Source organism: Bubalus kerabau, chromosome 3 (genome assembly GCF_029407905.1).
Source record: "Bubalus kerabau isolate K-KA32 ecotype Philippines breed swamp buffalo chromosome 3, PCC_UOA_SB_1v2, whole genome shotgun sequence".
NCBI lineage: Eukaryota > Metazoa > Chordata > Mammalia > Artiodactyla > Bovidae > Bubalus > Bubalus kerabau.
The window spans coordinates 106,935,757-106,950,900 of record NC_073626.1 but is presented as its reverse complement, the minus strand read 5'-3'; the positions used below and the strand labels follow the sequence as shown (position 1 = coordinate 106,950,900).

At 40.3% G+C, this 15,144-nt stretch overlaps 1 protein-coding gene across 1 annotated transcript in view; it reads left to right on the top strand.

The window, feature by feature from the left end:
* The window catches only part of ARHGAP15 (Rho GTPase activating protein 15), a 700,001-nt gene that overhangs the window by 429,304 nt on the left and 255,553 nt on the right, over positions 1-15,144 (top strand). The gene's annotated exons all lie outside the window — the stretch shown is intronic.

The window sequence follows — 15,144 nt, the reverse complement described above, 5'->3', positions numbered from 1 at the left end:
CTCCAGGAAATGTCTCTGCTATTTGCCAGCTGGGGTCTCTCTCCCTGCTATTCTGTCCTATCTACACTCATCAGCAAATCCCACCTTAAAAATATATTCTCGATTCAACCACTTTTATTTACTTCCATTGTTTCCACCCTATCTAAGACCATGATCTCTCCCTGAACTACCTCACCAGCTCTCTAGCTGACCTCTCTGCTTCTTTTCCTCACCCTCTTAAATACAGTCTGCACATAGCAACTAGAAAGATTATTTAAAAACATAAATCACTTTACATAACTTCCCTGCTCAGTAATTTCCAATTACTTATATCATACTTAAAATCATATGTATTTTTCTTCCTGTGACCTATAGGGTTCCACCTGCTATGTCTACTAGGTTACGTTTACAATTTCATCCTCAACCATACTTCCTGTTTATCATTTCACTTCAGTCACCCCAGCCTTCTTGTTGCTCTTCCAAGTTACCCCACTTATTCTCACTTGCTATTCCTCTGATTAAATATTCTATCCACATATTGGTATGGCTCGTGCCTTCACTTCTTGGGTCTCTGCTCAGTGCCATTACCTCTAAAAAGTCTTCTCTGATAACACTTCTCTCTTGCTCTCTATCTCCCTGGCATGCTTTATTTTCTCATAGCACCCATCACCACCTGATATATTAATGTGCGTATGTGCTTGTTTCTGCCATGTACATACGGAGTGTATAAAGACAGAGTGTCCTATTCATTATTCCATCCTCTTCAGGCATTGAAAAATACTCAGGGATGGATTGATTGAATGGATGAATATAAAAATGCGGTAATATCCACTTGGTCAAGCCATTCTCTTTGTTGTGATTCTGTGCACACACATGTGGTGGAGGGTGTGTGTGTATGTGTTGTTTTAGGTAAGCACAGAAAAGAAGTATAGGACAACGATTGGCCTAAGGGAGACAAATAAAGAAAAAAGGTATACTCATTGTTATATTTGAGTTAATCAACTGTTCATTTAAGATAAAGGTGTCTTTCTGGTTGGTGGACCCACCAATATGTACATTGCATTACTTGGATCAAATGGAGTTGAGATCTATTTTTAATAAGAGTTTGGCAGCTTAAAAGGAAGGGCCAGAGGACGCTTTATAGAAGTCTTGTTTGAGGTTGAGAGTGTAACTGTGAAAGGTAGAGACTGCTGAAAGCCTGAAAAGAAAATGAGGAGGAAAAATGGAAAGGACTGGGGGAGGACCCGCCATACTGTTTGGATGGCAGCCAGTCTGTCTCTGACCCTCATCTTTGGCTGATCCTGTCAAAGGGTGCTACCTTTGAAGCAACTGTCCAACATTGACTGGAAGCTCCAGATCCCAGCCTTCCTTTGTTGGGGAAGGTCTTCTGCCTAGAGCCTCGAGCAGTCTCCTCCAGGCCAGTCTTTCCAGGGTAGACATTATCATTTTCTGCCAGCGACTTTAAAGTCTGTTAGATCAGATGAGATACAAAAATATGAATAAACATGTGGGAAGAACCATACACAGAAGTGTATATACTTAAAATTCTTATTTATTTAGATTCCAAACTACTTGAAAGTTAAAATAATTAAGCTTTTTCCTGGACTTGCCACTTATGAGAAAAAAAAATCATGAGTAAACAAAGCAATGAGAGACATTTACTTCCAGTGTATATTAAGAGACTCAGCAGAGAATCAGTGCAATTTTTGATATCTGTGTAATAAAAAGCAATAGCTGATATTTTTAATCAAAGCCCTGAGGTATTATAAGATAATTCAGTACCTTCTGAAACTCTTAAACATATATTAAATTCAGTGCTAGTGTTTTAGCATTAAACATATTTCTCTTTATCTTAATTCAAAGACATAAGCCATCAGAATACTACAGTACTTAATTTAAATCACATATTTCTTCAAAAAGTCTCAGTGAAGTTGTGGGAGAGTTATATGATGGGGGCTCATATAGAGAGTGTTTTAAAGGTAAGGAAAAGAAAAATGCAAGAATGGAACTAGAGAAAATATAAGAATAGAGACAGAATTCCTTGATAAGTAATCTAAAAGTTTTGGTCTGGAAACCTACTCGCAAAGGGAAACTACATGTCGCTTACAGTTTAACATCAAAGGATGAAATCACCTAAATTGCTGAAATTACCCATCTTGAGAATATTATTTTTGTCCTCCATCAGCCACTGCCCTGTCCTGTGTAGCCTATTGGGAAATGATCTGCCTGTGTCTGTGGCATTTTAGAGGGAGAAAATTTCCTAGTGAATGCTACCTACTAAGGAAGCTACAAGGCTTGTATTTTTTCTCATTCCAACCCATTTTTTAGACAAAATCTCATTCACTTGAACATCATCTATTAGAACTTCAAATCTTGAGAAACTGATGAACAGATGTCATTAGGACATGAGTGGGGGGGGGGGCGACAATGCAAATAGCATCCTGTCCCTCTCAAAGTCACAAGACAGCAAGACAGCTGCTGTATTGCCTTTTTCTTACTTCTTGGCTCTCCTGAGAACCTTGGATTAAGCCTTTCTAAGACTGGCCCCTCACCTGCAGTAATTTCTTTGAGGAATTCATAAATTGCTTTTTTTTTTTTTAATCTAACTTCTTTTATTTTAGTTTGGAATATAGTTGATTTCTATTCTAAAGAGCCTCTTCAGGGTGAAGGAACTAAAGAGCTTCTTGATGAGGGTGAAGGAGGAGAGTGAAAGAGCTGCCTTAACACTAAATATTAAAAAAAAACAGAACTAAGATCATGACATCCAGCCCCATTACTTCATGGCAAACAAAAGGGGAAGAGGCAGAAGTAGTGACAGATTTCCTCTTCTTGGGCTCTGCTGCTGCTGCTAAGTCGCTTCAGTTGTGTCCGACTCTGTACAACCCCATAGATGGCAGTCCACCAAAATCACTCAAATGGTGACTGCAGCCATGAAATCAGAAGATTGCTTCTCAGCAGGAAAGCTATGGCAAACCTAGACAGTGTGATGAAGAGCGGAGACATTAATCTGCTGACAAAGGTCTGTATTGTCAAGGCTATGGTCTTTCTAGTGGTCACATAACGGTTGTGAGAGCTAGACCATAAAGAATTGATATCTTCTGACTGTGGTGCTGGAAAAGACTCCTGAAAATCCCTTGGACAGCAAGGAGATCAAACCAGTCAGTCTTAAGGGAAATCAACCCTGAATGCTTTTTGGAAGGACTGATGCTGAAGCTGAAGTTCCAGTATTTTGGTCACCGATGCAAACACCTTACTCATTGGAAGAGTCCCTGATTCTGGGAAAGATTGAGGGCAGAAGAAGAGGAAATCAGAGGATGAGATGGCTGGATGATGTCACCAGTACAATGGGCATGAACTTGGGCAAACTCCAGGAGATGGTGAGGGACAGGGAGGCCTAGTGTGTTGCAGTCCATGGGGTTGTAAAGAGTCAGACATGACTGGTGACTGAACAGCAACATTATTGATTAACAATGTTGTGCTAGTTTCAGATATACAGCAAAATGATTCAGTTATAAATTACTTTTGTTGTTGTTCAGTCGCCCAAGTTCATGTCCATTGTATCGGTGATGCCATCCAGCCATCTCATCCTCTGATGCCCCCTTCTCCTTCTGCCCTCAATCTTTCCCAGCATTAGCGACTCTTCCTATGAGTCAACTGTTCGCCTCAGGTGACCAAAATACTGAAGTTTCAGCTTCAACATCAGTCCTTTCAATGAGTATTCAGGGTTGATTTCCCTTAATATCTCCTTGCTATCCAAAGGACTCTCAGGAGTCTTCTCCAGTTCAAAGGCATCAATTCTTTGGCACTTCACCTTCTTTATTACTTTTTACTCTTTAGTATTCTGCCTTCTAAAATTACTTTTGGTTCCCAGTAAATTCTTTGAGTTTCCTCCTACCCCCATCCTTTGACATCATTTGAATAAATTTTTCTTTGCTTAAGATAACCACAGTGCTTTTTCTTTTCTAATGTAGCCAAATCTTCAATGAATATACCTCATTACCAAAATAACTGTCCAATGTGTGTATGTGTGTGTGTGTGTTTGAACAGTTCAGTTTTTTATTATTGTTTTCTCTTCCTCTCCTTATTTCTTCATGTGTGTAGTTCTACGGGCTTTGTTTTTCTGCTTTAAAATTTACTAGAGTAGCTGCAACAAGCCTCTCTCCTGATAGCAGAATAACATCATTTTGAAAAGCATGTGGAGACTGTCTCCCTGCATAAATGATGATAACACCGTCACATTATTTGAACATTTAACTGCCTCTATTGAGTAGTTTTCCTCGTAGTTTTGATTCATTTGGAATCTAACTGACAAAGATCCCATTACTGGCTGTTCTTTCCATAATTTGTCAAAAAATATATAGCAGAGATGAGGGAGAATGAAGCTAATTTGTAATCTGGGAGACTTAACCTGGTTATGCTGATGAACTAACTAAATCGGTCAAAAGTTTGAGTGCTTAAAGATTAAAAACCACCATTCTCTAGTTAAACTCTAATTCATTATGTAAACAACATGCTTTGTAAGTGCAGTCATGTGGAAGGTCTATTTGTTTTTCTCACCAAAAGATGCTTTCAAAGAAAAATTACAGAAAATGGATTTTCTCCAACCAATGTGTTGCCTGCCACCCCTGGTACAAGCACTGAAGCAGGAGAACAAAGATGTAATGATCACACCAGCCAAGGCCATGGGCATGTGCAGAACATTCCAAAAATATTGGCACCCCTAGCAAGAGGTGTTTTCTAAATACAAAAAGTTGTTGAGAGAGGAAGAAAGGATTACCAGTGAGCCCACAGATGGAACTATAGGTGGGGAGCCGGGAACTCAGGGTTCCAGGACTGCTCCCTTTTTCGAAATGCCATAAGGAGGGGGAAAGCAGAAATAATCTTTAACGTTGTGCCAGGATAGCAGGCATGGATGTTTAGGGGGCAAAAGCTAGGTCATCAGTGCTTGCCAGGAAAACAAAACACCTTCTTTCTCCCTCCCCCTTTCCTTACACAATTTCAAGATAGAAGGTTCTGTGGTTCAAACATGTTCCTATAATTTAATGGTCTTCCTTGGTGTATCAAACTCTGAAATCTGTATCAGATTTACAGATGGGTGGCAATCCTACAATAGCCTCTAAACCGTACAATGATGTCTTAGCTAAATCTCTATGATTTACTTCCTTAGCACTTCGGATTTTACAAAGTCATATCAAGTGTATCATCATCTCCTCCACGTTATATACTTCACCATGTAATGTTAAAAGCTCATGTTGCAGTCATTTTTTTCTTAAGTTGTAATTGATAGAAACTTGTTCAAACTGCAAACATAAGAATGGAATTAATTGGACTACTTGCCTGAAAAGTCCAAGAGACGAGGATAGCTTCAACCATGACTGGACCTGTGGGCACAAAATGCTATCAAATCTTTATCTCCTCCATCCCTCAGCTCTCTTTTCCAATCTGTTGGCTTAATTCTCCAGTATGTTTTCCCAGAAGCTGGCAGTATAACTTCTAGAAGCTCAGACTCATATCCTAATAGTTTACCAAGTCCTACAGAAAGAGGGCTCCTTTTTCCCAGTAGCACTTTAAAAAAAAAAGCCCTCAGGATTTGTCAGACCAGATCCACTTGGATCATGTTTTCATATCTGAACACATGTTCATATCCCTGTGGCCAAGGGAAGAAGTGCATGTTTATTGCTAGAGCTGGAGCTGGTGGGGTCAGCACTACTCAAAACAAATGGCAGCAATATGAGAAAGTATCACCCCCACAGGAAAACCAGAGTGCTCCTACCGGAGGGTAGAAGAATCGTTCCAAGGCCAGCAAAACCAGTAGACATGCAACATACTCATCCTAACCAGCGCCACTCATAACAGTGGGTCTCACTGAGCTATTTCCAATCCTGGCACCTTCTCCTCTGACTGTAAGTCCTCTTTTGGAACATTGTGGACAGTGCTATGTCCATGTCCTTGCCAAATTTGTTTGGCTGCATTACACTGAAAGTGTTAGTGTTAGTCATTCAGTCAGGTCTGACTCTTTGTGGTTTTGTGGCCCCATGGACTATAGCCCGTCAGGCTCCTCTGTCCATGGGATTTTCCAGGCCAGAATACTAGAGTAGGCAGCCATTCCCTTCTCCAAGGGACCTTCTTGACCCAAGGATTGAACCCGGGTCTCCTGCATTACAGGCACATTCTTCACTGTTTGAGCCACCAGGGAAGCCCAGTGCCTTCTAATTCTAATGCACTGATGGCAACCATATATGGTGCATCATGTATATGGTACATTGGAGAAGGAAATGGCAACCCGCTCCAGTGTTCTTGCCTGGAGAATCCCATGGGCGGAGAAGCCCCCCAGTCCATGGGGTCGCACAGAGTCGGACACGACTGAAGTGACTTAGCAGCAGCAGTATATGGTATATATATGACATCATATATAAGTATCAGGAAGTGAGGAGCTGAGGTGTCTCTGCTTCATTCACCTCCCTCTGCACATCCATTTCTGTGCACACTCACTCATTGCACATAGCCATCTCGCCAAACGGCTCCCTTTGCCCCGCAGTCCCTGGAGCAGATACCACCTCAGTCTGTAGCGTCCCAGTTGTAAAACTTTTGGAGGGAGACTTGCACTGACCCAGCTTGGGCCACATGACAACCCTTAATTTAATCAGGTTTACCCAGAAGGTATGGGCTACCCTGTGGCTCAGATGGTAAAGAATCTGCCTGCAATGCAAGAGACCTGGGTTTGATCCCTGTGTCAGGAAGATCTCTGGAAAAGGGAATGTCTACCCACTCCAGTATTCTTGCCTGGAGAATTCCACGGACAGATGAGCCTGGTGGGTTACCATCCATGGGGTCACAGAGTGGGACTGGATTGAGCGACTAACACTTTCACTTTTTGCTAGGTCCTTCTACAGAGCCTTACTGGGTGAGTGTAGCCACTTTAAAGTCAGGATATAAATGAGGTGATTATTTTTCTTTTTTACCTTTCTGGTAACCAGTGAAAGCAATCATTTCCCTCCTGTCTAATGAAGTTCAGCATATATCAACTCTTTTTTCCCCAGAGCGCTGTTGGCAATCTGGGAAGGGTTGTTTTCTCTCCCCATGAGGGATTGCCTGCACTTACCTGGACCACCCAGTAAGTGGCAGTAATGCACCTCCCCCACCTCTGGCCTCAGAACAACTGAAAGTAGCTAGGAGTGCCCCTCACCCTCTCTAGAGCATTCTGGCAATCAACAAATCAAAAATACAGGATGGGGAACACATGTAAACCTGTGGCGGATTCATTTTGATATTTGGCAAATCTAATACAGTTATGTAAAGTTTAAAAATAAAATAAAATTTAAAAAAAAAAAAAAAAAAATACCTTGCAATTGAAATGTTCTGTTCTCCACCCCACTCATAATCCCTCCCCAAATCCTGTCTTTCCTTATAATTAGTGAATCCTCATCACTAACCTGAAAAAAAGTCTATTTGCTGTCTCTACCTCTCACCTTCCCTTCAAATCTTGACCAAAAGCCTCTGCTTTTCAGTTTCATTCTACAAAAGCCATTTTCCTTATGATCACCAATAACCTCTTAATTTCACCTTGATTTCTCATCAACATTCTGTTCTGAATTACCTATCCTAACTCCTAAATATCAACTCTCTCTATTCTTCTCCAAACCCTCAGATTTCTGCATCTTAGTCTCCTTTAATCAAGCAAAAACTTAAATCCTCTTTGCCCAGTGAGTTAGCTCACCTCCTGTATCCTGTCTGCAAATCCACAGAATCACTACATCTCTCCGTTGTCTGTGTTAGGTCCTTATCTTTTTTTTTTCATCTAGAGCCTGATATTTTGTACCTATAGGCAAATGACTCAGTATCTTTCTGCCTCAGTTTCCACTCCTATAAAATCAGGATGGTAATAGTGTCTACTACCAAAGTGTTACAATTACTATGACGATCAAGTAAGTTATAAAGTACTTTGAACTTTGCCTGGCTGAATGCAATAAGTCTTTGCTATTATTAATAAACACCCTTATAATAGCACTAATTGCATCATATTATAATTGTGAGAACTATTCTTCCGCCCAGACTGTAGGAGATCATGCTTCATGCATCATTGCATCTTCAGGATGGAGTGCAATGTCTAGGCTACAGTGGGCATGTAGATAGTTATGAATATAATAGATAGTTATGAATGAATGTCAATCTTCAAATTCTTTACAGTGCTCAGCATATGGTAGGTGCTCATGAAATATTCAGTGAATTGAATTAAATAGATTTGAATTGATATGTAGAGAATACATAATAAGAAGTGCCATAATATAACATAAAACATAATGACTTTAAATTTTAAGGTGAGAGAAATTTCCTTTGAGTCTCTTCGTTAGGATTGATTCTAAATGGATGTGTAATTCCACGTTCTAGCTAAATTTAGAATTTTTTCTCTATTTATTTGCTCCCCAGTTTTGGTTTCCATGTCCTATCAAGTCTCTTTGTTTTCATTCTCACAGCATAGCTTAGATCACCCAAACTCCAGTCTCCTGTTATCATTCTTTATCAGTAAGCTGTTGCTGCCTAACAAACAGAATCTCAGTGGCAAACAGCAAAAAAGCACTTATTTTTCATGTGTCTGTGGCTTGAATGGACCGCTCTGCTTTACATTGTAGGTTTGACTGGACTTGTCTCCTCAATGAGGGTCAGCCTCAGTTCTGTGCTATATGTATTTACTCTGGAGCCTGGACTGAAGGGGCAGCTGCTACCCAGGGAAACCTTGATTCAGCAGTAACAGAGAAGCAAGCATAGAAATCTGTAGCATGTCTGAAGACCTCAGTGTTGAACTGAAACATAGTCATTTTTACACAGGCTACATTGTCCAAACTAATCATTTGGGCAAGCCCTCTATCAGTGAAATGAAGGAAATAAATGTCACCCACTCTAGTGAGTTTTACCACACAGTCAGATGGCAAAGGTGGTAAAAGTATAAATCTAATTCCGAGAAGAGGAGAAGAATGCTCAATGATGACTAAATTTACCACAAACCTATCCTGATTCTGGTCTTCATAACATCTGCATACGTAACCACATTAGCTTCTCAACAGATCTTTTGTGTTCAGTCTTCACCATGATCTGTTGCCCCCCCACCCCACCATTTGGTTATAAATATTTTGTTACAGGTGATAGAATATCCAGTTAAAAATTGTTTATATTATCTCATAATATAAGAAGTATAGAGAAAGTGTTTTAGGACAGGTTTAGAAGCTCAACAATATCACTGAGGTCTCAGGTCTTTGTAGCTTACTCTTGCCTGGAAAATCCCATGGACGGAGCCTGGTGGGCTGCAGTCCATGGGGTCGCCAAGAGTCGGACACGACTGAGCGACTTCCCTTTCACTTTTCACTTTCATGCATTGGAGAAGGAAATGGCAACCCACTCCAGTGTTCTTGCCTGGAGAATCCCAGGGACGGGGAAGCCTGGTGGGCTACTGTCTATGAGGTCACACAGAGTCGGACACGACTGAAGTGACTTAGCAGCAGCAGCAGCTTTGGCTTGCAAACTTCTTGTCTCATGGTGACAAGATTGCAGTAGTAGCTCCAGGCATTGCAAAGTTGCACGTTGATGTTCATGAAGGAAAAAGACAGAATGTTTTCATGTACCCCTCTCCTTTCATCAGGAAAAAAAAATTCTTTTTTAGTTTCCCAAGACATATTCCCTTGCATTATACCAACCAGAACTCTCTAATTTTAAACTAACTAAATTTACATGATTGAAGGCCGGAAGAGAAGGGACAACAGAGGATGAGATGGTTGGATAGCGTCACCAACTCAATGGACATGCATTTGAGCAAGCTCTGGGAGTTGGTGATGGACAGGGAAGCCTGGTGTGCTGCAGTCCATGGGGTCACATAGAGTTGGACATGACTGAGCTTCTGAACTGAACTGAACTGAACTGAAAGCTACAAAGGAAGCAGAGTCATTGGAGACCATTTGAACATCAGAATCTGTCTTATAAGTGGACTCTAAAACATGAAAGAAGTTGGGAGGGAAATGGCCTATGTATAACAAATCAGCCACATTTTCACGCTCTCAGATAAATGCCCACTTGACTTAATAGTTAAGACTCCTCATAACACAAATTTTACCTCCTCTTAAAGCTTCATACCTGATCAGATCAGATCAGTCACTCAGTCGTGTTCGACTCTTTGCGACCCCATAAATCACAGCACGCCAGGCCTCCCTGTCCATCACCAACTCCCGGAGTTCACTCAGACTCATGTCCATCGAGTCAGTGATGCCATCCAGCCATCTCATCCTCTGTCGTCCCCTTCTCCTCCTGCCCCCAATCCCTCCCAGCATCAGAGTCTTTTCCAATGAGTCAACTCTTCGCATGAGGTGGCCAAAGTACTGGAGTTTTAGCTTTAGCATCATTCCTTCCAAAGAAATCCCAGGGCTGATCTTCCTCAGAATGGACTGGTTGGATCTCCTTGCAGTCCAAGGGACTCTCAAGAGTCTTCTCCAACACCACAGTTCAAAAGCATCAATTCTTCGGTGCTCAGCCTTCTTCACAGTCCAACTCTCACATCCATACATGACCACAGGAAAAACCATAGCCTTGACTAGACAAACCTGTGTTGGCAAAGTAATGTCTCTGCTTTTGAATATGCTATTTAGGTTGGTCATAACTTTCCTTCCAAGGAGTAAGTGTCTTTTAATTTCATGGCTGCAGTCACCATCTGCAGTGATTTTGGAGCCCCCCAAAATAAAGTCTGACACTGTTTCCACTGTTTCCCCATCTATTTCTCATGAAGTGATGGGACCGGATGCCATGATCTTCATTTTCTGAATGTTGAGCTTTAAACCAACTTTTTCACTCTCCACTTTCACTTTCATCAAGAGGCTTTTTTGTTCCTCTTCACTTTCTGCCATAAGGGTGGTGTCATCTGCATATCTGAGGTTATTGATATTTCTCCTGGCAATCTTGATTCCAGCTTGTGTTTCTTCCAGTCCAGCGTTTCTCATGATGTACTCTGCATATAAGTTAAATAAACAGGGTGACAATATACAGCCTTGACGTACTCCTTTTCCTATTTGGAACCAGTCTGTTGTTACGTGTCCAGTTCTAACTGTTGCTTCCTGACCTGCATACAAATTTCTCAAGAGGCAGATCAAGTGGTCTGGTATTCCCATCTCTTTCAGAATTTTCCACAGTTTATTGTGATCCACACAGTCAAAGGCTTTGGCATAGTCAATAAAGCAGAAATAGATGTTTTTCTGGAACTGTCTTGCTTTTTCCATGATCCAGCAGATGTTGGCAATTTGATCTCTGGTTCCTCTGCCTTTTCTAAAACCAGCTTGAACATCAGGAAGTTCACGGTTCACATATTGCTGAAGCCTGGCTTGGATGAAGATTTCTCTAAATAAGAAAAAGTGTATGTTTCCCTTTGTACAATCACACCAAGATGATTCTTCTCATCACTCTCTCGTCGCTGATTGTTTACCTCTCCTTCATCCTCCCCAAATGCCCTGTTTGTTCTCTTCCTTACAGCTCCAAGCTAAGTCTTACTTAACCTTGAGGACTCAGTTCTTCCCTGGGAAGTCTTCCATGAGTGCTCAAGGCTGTTCAGGTGCTCCTTCTAACATGTTCCCATTGGATCTGTGCTTCCTTGGGAATAGTATACTTCAGGATGACATGTTCTTACTTATTTATTTATATGATGTCACCACTAGACAAGAAACTTTAGAGCATTGGAAAGGAGCCTTTGTTATTGTGCTATCAGTGCCTTTCCTAGCTCCTGACACAGAGCAGGCATTTAGGATTTCTTTTAAATAACAGAATGTGTGAAGGAGTAAATACAGTAGAATATTTTCATCTTTTTCATTTTCCTGTATCTACCTATCAGAAAAAAAAAAAGAAAAAAAAAGAAACCTTTCTCCAGACTTTAGCATCATCTTCATTCAAGAATCTATCTTTCTTGAATGACCTCCATCCCATAAATCCTCCCCCAACCTCCCCCTTCCCACATACCACCTTTGCACTAAATGACAGAAAAAAACTTTATACTTTAGAACTTCTTTCTTTGCACTACGTACTTTTTGTGATACCTGCTATATATTCTATTTATTATTTATTAACAGAATATTTCTGTTAGCCCTACAATATTATAAGCTTCTTGATATCTTTATCACAACCTAATATGCCTACTCATTGCTTCAACTATAGAGGATACTCAGTACATATTTCTGAAATTTATTTGAATCATGACTATCATTAAAAGATTTTATTCTGTATAACAATTCTTCCTTTCTGTAATCTCTGACCAGTTTAAATGATCAAATCTGAAGTTCTGGATTATTTTTCTTAAATAATATTTTATGTTATTCTTTCTTATGTTGGTGACTTACTGTTTCTGAATGAATCTTTGTTATTAGACCAGATATTCAAAGCAAATATTCATGATTATTTCCCACTTCTCTACATTATGTTGATGTGTGTTTTGAGCTTGTCTTCTTTCTGTCTCTTGGACAAAAACTCACATTTCCACATTAAATTGCATTATTATTAGTGCTCTAGCCTTAACTTGCTGAGTTGTTCTCAACTCAAGCCATCACCTTTCCTAAGAAACTGATGACAATCGTGATTTCCTTGAAGTCTCACCACAATCTGTGTTGACTGTCCCTTTGAATAACATATCATTTACCATTCTATTATGCTGCATCTTATATTTTCCCCCACTTATGCTAAAAACATAAAGAGATAGAAATACCAGACCACCTTACCTGCCTCCTGAGAAACCTGTATGCAGGTCAAGAAGCAACAGTTAGAACCAGACATGGAACAACAGACTGGTTCAAAATTGGTAGAGGAGTACATCAAGGCTGTATATTGTCACCTTGCTTATTTAACTTAAATGCAGATTACATCATGAGAAATGCTGGGCTGGATGCAGCAGAAGCTGGAATCAAGATTGCCAGGAGAAATATCAATAATCTCAGATATGCAGATGACACCACCCTTATGGCAGAAAGCAAAGAGAAACTAAAGAGCCTCTTGATGAAGGTGAAAGAGGAGAATGAAAATGCTGGCTTAAAGCTCAGCATTCAAAAAATGAAGATCATTTCATCTGGTCCCATCACTTCATGGGAAATAGATGGGGAAACAATGGAAACAGTGACAGACTTTATTTTCTTGGGCTCCAAAATCAGTGCAGATGGTGAGTGTAGCCATGAAATTAAAAAAGGCTTACTCCTTGGAAGAAAAGCCATGGCAAATCTAGAGAGCATGTTAAAAAGCAGAGACATTACTTTGCTGACAAAGGTCCATATAGTCAAAACTATGGTTTTTCCAGTAGTCATGTGTGGGTGTGAGAGTTGGACCATAAAGAAGGCTGAGCACCAAAGAATTTATGTTTTTGAACTGTAGTGTTGGAGAAGGCTCTTGAGAATCCTTTGGACTGCACGGAGCTCAAACCAGTCAATCCTAAAGGAAATCAATCCTGAATATTAATTGTAAGGACTGATGCTGAAGCTGAAGCTCCAATACTTTGGTGACCTGATGCAGAGAACTGACTCATTAGAAAAGATCCTGATGCTGGGAAAGATTGAAGGCAGGAGGAGAAGGGAATGACAGAGGATGAGATGATTGGATGGCATCACTGACTCAATGGACATGAGTTTGAGTAAATTCCAGGAAATGGTGAAGGACAGGGAAGCCTGGCGTGCTGTAGTCCACAGGGTCGCAAAGAGTCGGACACGACTGAGGGACTGAACAACAAACAGCAACTGTGCTAAAAATATGTTTTACATTTTTGAAAACTTCTACTGATGAAAAAGATGATGTCTTATAGTCAATAATTCAATAAATATTTACTGAACTTCTAGTATTTTCCAAAGAGTGTCGAGTTACTGGGAATTCAGTAATAAAGAAAATAGGAATAGTCCTTACTCTCTTGGGTTTTGCATTCTAAGCAAGGAGAGCAACTAACCAGTAAACATATCAATCTAATATGTCAGATGGAGTAAAGTGCTCAAAGAAAAGTAAGCTGTGGGCAGCATGAAGATTTGTTATCAGCAGAGCTTGCCAGTTTTTTTAAAGGTGGATAGGAAAGGCTACAATAAGAGGGTGACATTTGATCACCTGGGTAATTGATTTCCACACAGAGGAAATAATAAGTTCAAAGTCCCTGAGGCAGAAGTGTGCTTGGCATGGACAAGAATCAGTGATGTAGACAGAGTGACAGCAGCGAGTGATGAGCAGAGAGAGGAGAGAGGAAGCAAATGAAGTCAGTTAATTGGTGGAAAGTCAGGTTGTTTACTGCCTTGGAAGTGATGTCAAGGAATTAGATTTCATTGCATGCGAGATGGAAAGTCCTTGAACCTACTAAATATTTGTTTCATTGTCCATAATCAACATCTCTGCTGTTTAAAAAGGTTCTGGAAATGGATGGTGGTGATGGTTGCACAACAGTGCACGTGTACTTAATGCCACTAAACTGGACACACAAAAGTGGTTAAAATGGTAAATTTTATGTTATATATATTTTATCTCAATTTTTAAAAAATCCTTGATTGAACACCATGGACCCAAAACTGTGCTTGACTGAAAGAACAGTATAAGCAATGCAGCACTCAAGAATCTGCTTTGAGAATACATTCCATATATTATAAGTGAAAATACACAATGCAAGGTAGCATAAATCATGTTCCAAACGAGAGAGCTAGGCTAGAATTTCACACAGTGTTCTCGGAAACATTAGTCTGGAGAGATGCCCTTTGAAATAAAAGGATCTTACTTAAATAAGTTTGGGAACTGGCGCGTCCTTCAGTCCTGCCTGGAGATTCCCAGTGCACATTGGCATAACACGGGCTCTGAAAATAAGTACACATGAAAGAAACCTGTTTAACTTTGTTTAACCCAGTGTTGCTAAATCATTTTGATTACAGGCTTTCCCCCTCAAATCGCCTATTAACATCCTGAGAAACTGGTATTCCAAAGAATCTATGTTACAGGAGACATAAAGCTGAGAGAGGAATTCCGGATAGAGTTTGTGGAGAAAGAACCATTTGAGCTGAGCCCTAAAAGAAAAGGGATACTTAGATTAGAGAAAGGGCAAATTCAAGGCAGGAGAAATGTGAACACATTCACTTCAAGGTAAATCTTCTGGAACTTGCTTTTTTCACATATCATTGTGCCATTGAATGAATCTAA